Below are 6,998 nucleotides of genomic sequence, written 5' to 3'. Positions count from 1 at the left end.
ACTGAGTCAATTTTTCATTATGTTTAATCAAATCAACAAGAACTCAGTAATTTATTTCTTAATTAACAAAGCCTTATTTTTAATATTGATGAACATTCTATTTAGAAAATTCAGTCATTGGTGACTAAAAGAGACTTGCAATGACTGCAGGAAATAGCAGTTTTCTCCCACCCACTAAATGCCTTGTAACATTTAAAAATTCTATTATACAAAATTTTGGACCAAGTAATCCCTACAGTCCATTTTGTATATAAAACCCATGGAACAATAAATATTCTTGCCTTAACCTGGCCAAGTAACCTTGTAGTATAACCTCATACATTATTTTCATCAATCTTAATGGGCTTGGATTTTAAAATATGTTCTTATATGTATCATCCAACAATTGCTTCATACATAATCACTGTGATATTTATTCATGTGCTTGCATACATATATAGAGGGGGTTTTATGTGTGTTTATTGGTTAAAAAAGTAATATATTATAAAAAAAATGACGAGGGGAAAAGGAAATACCTGAACATGAAGAAAATTCACTTGTGAACCAAAGTCAGCAGCCATGCTGAGGGCTGGATTAAACAATCTCCTAGTAAATGGCTCCAGGTGCCATTTCACAGTCCCTCCTGCTCCACTTCCCTGTTCCACTCAGCAGGGTTCTCCTCAGACAGTAAACTCTGATTCCATGGCCTCAAGCATTGTTTGGTAGATTTTCAGGCATCCATCTCTGGTCCCATGCAAACAGTGAAATAAATGTGTTTGGCCCTGCAGATCCAGACTTTGCAATATCACTTTGATTGCAGGGAGCTGTACCTTGGAGAAAAGCAAGCAAATTTACTTCCAACAGGTTTAATAATGTACCAGTAATATTAATGTAGCTGAATGGATATTAATAATGAGTCGTTTCCAGCTTTTTCTTCAAAAAGAGGGATTTCCAATTGCAGTAATTTATTCTGAATTTAGCCTTTGTGCTTACAGTTGATCAAAACAATAAATTACCCCCCCTTTCCTATGCTGTGTTTCTCCTGCTGTCATATCCAGCTTTTGTATGGAAACTGATGTCTCTTCATGATTGTGCAAACTAGTGGGAGAAATTCCCAAAACTTAAACTTTCTTGTGGTTCTGGCTGCATTTTCCCTGCCTGGGGTCACCAGACATGAGGATCAGTATCTGCTAGTGCCTCCAGGGCACCCACTGCCTCATGTATGTGCTTTTTTTCTCCATGGCAATATAACAGCCATTAATAATTTATCATAAAAGAAGTACCTCAGAAAAGTACTTCCCAGTGGTGAGAGACAGATGCCTCAACTACTAATTCTGTGCCATATTTAGTGTTCCACACTCAGAATTTCTGAGCATATAACAGCTTGGTCTATCACCATCATGACAGAGGGTGGAGGAATTCCCACTCTGATTCAGCCTGCAGGTCTGTAGGAGGTCTCATTTATGCCAATAGGAATTCAAACTTCAGTTTTTTCCAGCCCTGGTTCATTATTGTCCACTGTATTGATGCAGTTACTGAGTACCAAGTATATTTGGTGTGCTAGCCTTCATACAAAATGGGGCAGAAACATTAATCAAAGCTCCAGAGTAATCAGCAGGTAAGTTTCCAGTCAAAGAAAAAGAATCTATCCTTTTACATCATTGTAAGTGGCTCATAATTTATGTCAAGGCAGAAGTAATAGGAGTACCAGGCAGCAATTTCCTTCCAGTGGCCCATGCAAAGGGAAGACACATTATTTGTTTAGTGGTCTGGTGACAGGTGCTGGTGCCTCACTTCCCATCTCTACAAAAAGCAGCAAACCAAAAAGGGATTGTGGAGAGCTCTAAACATGAGACAGTGTTTTTAGGTCTTCAGTATTATTTTATACTTTATGCTGTAATTTCTGGAATCAACTCTAATAGGTTACTCATTTTTATTCTGATTTTCTATGCAAAGAAAACATTTTCAACCCTTCTTTTTTGCTTTCTTTTTCCTTCACTTTTTAGCTTTACTGCTGAAGCTGACAAGGCAACTTTTAACATTTTTTAATTTAAGACTGTAAAGGGCAGGTTTGGAAGCACAAAGGTAAAATCTTTTTTCCACATCAGCTCTCCACATCGTTCTTGCAGATGCTTGCATTGTTTTAGACTGTTCTTTCAAATCTGATTCTCTAGACATTTTGAATTAATTCCATAGTCCTACAGCTTGTTGGCAATTATCAATAGTAGCATTTTTTTCCAGTATCACTGTTACTTAGAGTAGGAGTCCAGGACAGGCTTTGCAAACTATTGCTTTCTTTTAAACCCTTGGTTGTTAAAGAAATGGAACTAAAGAAACAAAATACATTTTTAAATGGATGGAGATCCATTTTAAGTAAACAAAACAGATTGTTTTAGAACAGTATTCATTCTGCTTCCAAAAGTCAGAACACAGTTGTTTAAATATTTGGGAAAGTTAAAAATTTGCATTTTTCCGAAACAAATCAGGTCCCCAGGTATCTTGAGTTCTGAATCTGAACAAATCCTTTCTCCTCTTGCAAAAAACACACCATTTTAAAATCCCTGCTCACAAAAATAGTGATGGGAAGGAATATATGTTTTTTCCTTGCTCATTTTGACCAGACATTTCTTCTTATTGACTGAAGTGCCATTTTCAATGAAAAGTTGGGTGCCTGAGCAATCAAATTTTACAATGGCAAAACGTTCTCATAGTAAATTGCTCCCTAGTCATTATTCTTGCTTGTCATTTGGATTGAGGGACAGATTCTCTGCTGTTTTCTACTTTCAGCCTCGGTGACAGGAAGACAAAAGTCTTCAGCTGTAATACACTTGTTTGTACAACCTCTGAGCAGCAGAGTCTCTGTGGCAACAGCCACTGACAGCCTTGGTGAAAGACCTAAGCCTGGAGAAGAGGAGCAGGAGTGACATGGTTTGCTGTAGGCAGACCCCAGTCCTCCCACACATGTACCTACTCCAGTGAATGAGTAATTAGTGAGAGAGTTCATTTTCCTGACTTCTTCCCTAGTTCCCTCTTTGTTCTTCTCCATGCCACAGTTATGCTGAAGTAGGAACTTTAGCCCTCAGACTGTGATAGCACTGATTCAGCTTTTTGGGCTTGAGAGAGAGGGTCACTTCTCTACTTCAGGCACAGCAAAATTTTCTGAGGGAGATGTCTGTGTGTGCTTGTTTTAGCATGGTATCAGCAATGCAGGAATGACAGTATTGGAGTTCTGTGTTACTTTTGCATTCCATAGCCCTTGTCGATAGATCAGCATTTTGTTCTCTGACCTTTTTGTTTGTCTCTTGTTTAGCCTCATTAACCTTTGAGGAATGAGGTGCATTGGACAGTAGGCAATCAAAACACAGAAATACCAAGAAGGTCACTGTAATGTGGTGTGCAGCAGGACTTCACATAACAAAAAGGTATGTATTTCCTTTCCCTACTGTCACACTTTTTTCCTACTCAATATTTCTTAAGGGAGGAATCTCAACAGGTGAGGTAAGTCAGCTCATCTCCTGAGTTCGCAGAGGTCTTCTAACGCGGAGGGGGAGGAGGGGTGGAACCAGGCCTCTGCGTTTACCTAAAGTGTCTCTATGGCTATCGAGAGATCACTCCAGCCAGCACTGCCTGGTGCTGTACAGAAAAGCCCTTCTCACACCCGTGCCGGTGTAAGGCACAGATTCTCACTCACCCACGGAGTTGGATAACTCGTGCGTCACCAGAGACAAAGAATTCAGAGCGCTCAGTCAGCCGGAGGTTCCAGAGGTTTATTCTGAAGGGTTCCAGGGTGAAAGAGGGCGAGAGACCCCAGCCGTCTACATTTAAAGGGGCGGCTAGAGGGTCAGGGGAGAGGAGGCGGGGGGAACACCACAACCAATGGGGAAGAGGAAGGGATGGAATCAGGGGTTAGGTTACAGCTGGGGGGATTTACATAATTTGGGGAGGAACCATCGTGTTCTCCAGGGGGAAGGCTAAGATGTCTGCCACCAGTGGAGCCTTGTGGTACTGGAACCACTCAGCTCTCCAGCAGTTCCTGAGGTGGTATTATCCACCCCAACAGTCTGCCCTGTGATATTTATTACAACACATCTGCTTTTCTAGAATGATTTTTAAAGTGTAGCATTCATAAAAAACATCTGTTTGACAGTCAGAAAAGAAGCTTGACCAAGGGAAAGTTGTATCACTTTAAATAAGTTAAACTGGAGCAATCAGTTCTATCTTGAGGAAACTCGGTTTTAAAAGTAAAAAAACCCATGTCAACAGAAATTTCTGAGACAATTTAAGTGTTTTATTATGAAATAAGACCTTTAATTATATTGGCACAACTTTCCTACTAGGGCAGGGAGAGACACTTTGCAACCATCTTTGCTAGTGGAACACACTGGTGCTCTGTATTCCCTGCACTTTGCTGGGGTTACCACTCCATAGCTCACCTGACAGGAAGGACCATATTGAGAGTTACCCCTATAGGTCCCCATAAACCAAGCAAAGGCAGGCTTGACCAGCTTAGAGTCTCTGGGGGAGACTGCACTTGCTCTCCCCTCCACACACGAGACAAGGGAAAGGAAGGCTACAACACCCATCCAGCTGTCAGGGGCATGCAGCTGAGAATAGCAATGCCTTCATTGCATATGTAGATCTGAAAAGGATACCTGTCCTGGGTTTAGGCAACAAATAAATGAGTGTAAAAAAGCCCTGATAATGTAGATATTTGTAGCAGCTTGGACTAATGGATAGTCCATAAGTTATCACGTTTAACTGGCAATATTGAACCATCTAACATCGTCCATCCAGCCTTATTCCTGGGCATGTTTTGTGAGCATCTACACAGTATCTAATTTTAATTATATGCTGGGCAGATGTAGTTCAGTGTCATTTAAGCAGTCTAGAAGCTAATTTACTTAAGTAAATTACTCTAAGGACAAGGAGCTATCAGAGAGAGCCCACCAAAGGGCTACCAAAATTATGAAGGAACTGGAGTATCTCTCTTATGGGGAAAGACTGAGGAAACTGGGCTTGTTTAGCCTGGAGAAAAGACTGAGAGAGAACCTTATCAATGCATAGAAATATCTGAAGGGCAGGTGTCAAGAGGATGGGGACAGAGTCTTCTCAGTGGTGCCCAGCAACAGGATAAGGGTCAAGGGCACAAAATGAAACACACAAAGTTTCATCTGAATTTGTAGAAAAACTTCTTTATTTTAATGACATTGAAACAGGCTGCCCAGAGATGCTGGGGAGTCTTTCTCTGGAGCTATTCAAACCCCACCTGGATGTGAACCTCTTCAAACTTTTCTAGGTGAAACTGCTTTAGCAAGGGTGTTGGGTTAGATGATCTCCAACCCCAACTATTCTATGACTCTGAAACAATATGAATGAGGAAGTGGACAATGATTAGGACTGCATTTTGCAGAACTGCTTTAATAACAACAAGCAGGAAAATTCCACTTCATTACTGATAAACTTTTTGTTTCTGAAAGAAAAAGAAAAAAAAGGGTCATGCTAATTTTAGAATAGACATCTAGAAATCCCAAAGATTTCATATGGACATGAGTGTGTCCATATCTACGACAGGGTAGTCACAATCTTGAGTGAGAGCCAGCATCTTCCTACAATTTTAAAACATAGCAAGAGATAAAGGAAGCATACTTTCTCATACAGAAAATAATGGTTTTTAAAAATGCCTTTTAAATGTCTATTTTGGTAAAGAAAATGAAAAAAATCTCAACAAAAACAAGGGTTAATTTTTTATTGTTGTTTTTATATTACGTAAAGAGGAAATAGATTTATATTAATGTTACTTACACAGCATTTGCACAAAGCTTGCAGTTTTAAAAACAACGCTGTGGATACAGAAAGCTGTACCATTTATCCTGCAGAAGTATGTATGCCAGTTTGAAAAGATAATCCATGATAGGGCTGTTCAGCTATCTCACTTGAACATTTTCACTGACATCAGTGACATTGCTTCCAAGTACAGCATAAGCAGGATTTAGTTTCTGAAGTTGTGCTCTGACTGTTATGCTGTAGATTGCAGTACCTCATGTTTGCTGTTTAGAGAGAAGTGTGTAGCAGGGTAAAATGTACTATAGTGATGTCAGTCAGAGCCTGAGAACTCAGTGGCATTACTTTTGTGCCTTCAGTTAAACAAATGCTTTATGAGATACAGACTGGAAATTGTGAGTCTCAGGATGAGATGATTTCATTGTAACTGAAAGTCCTCCTTCCTTTCTTAAAAAAAAAAAAAAAATCTCTACAACTCTAATCAAGAAATGAAATAAAACCTAAGAAATACCAAGAGCTGTTCATTGCAAAGCCAAGCATGGCTGAGTTTTATAGAGCCAGAATTTGGATTTTATAAGGTGTGTGATTTAGTACCAGTGATATTGAAACAGGTTGTCAGGCAGAAGATGAGGCAAGCATGAGCTCCTGAGTTTTGTTCTTGCAGCAGCTCTGTCATAACCAATGGCAGGATCTGTTCTATCAGCACTAAAATAAGTATGTAAATGAGGAAGTCACCTAAGCAAATTTAGGTATTTCTGCTCCAGGAAAGATACAGTGATATCTGTCTGGTAACAGAACAAAGAAAATAGTGGGGTTTTTCATTGTTTCCTTTCTAGTTTCTTTTTCTTTTTTTTAATAATATATATAGAGCATGTCTGAGAGAGCTCTAAACTCCAGAAAGGATTAAGACAGATTTCTCCAGACTGAAGGACAAGAAGTGAGAGAGGAACCAGAAAAACTTGTTCTAACTACATTTAGACTTTGCTAAATGGATAAGATTTGATTAGTAAAGACTGCACTTGTGTCTTATTTGCTTCATAGTTTCTCTCTTCAACTTGGGGTTTTCATCCAGTGATGAAATTGTGTCTGTGGCTTCACTTGAAAGACTTTTGTGCTCCCTGTGTGACCATTCTGGACTTGAATAATTTGCCAGTTTGAACCTCTCACAACCCAAATCATGTCTGATGAGGAGCTGCTGTGCCTGTGGCAGACCCCAGCAGGAGTGTCAGCACTGTGAC

This window comes from Lichenostomus cassidix, chromosome 2, assembly GCF_008360975.1.
Source record: "Lichenostomus cassidix isolate B80296 chromosome 2, HeHo_3.0, whole genome shotgun sequence".
In the NCBI taxonomy this organism is placed as follows: Eukaryota; Metazoa; Chordata; class Aves; order Passeriformes; family Meliphagidae; genus Lichenostomus; species Lichenostomus cassidix.
This window is presented reverse-complemented; position numbering follows the sequence as displayed.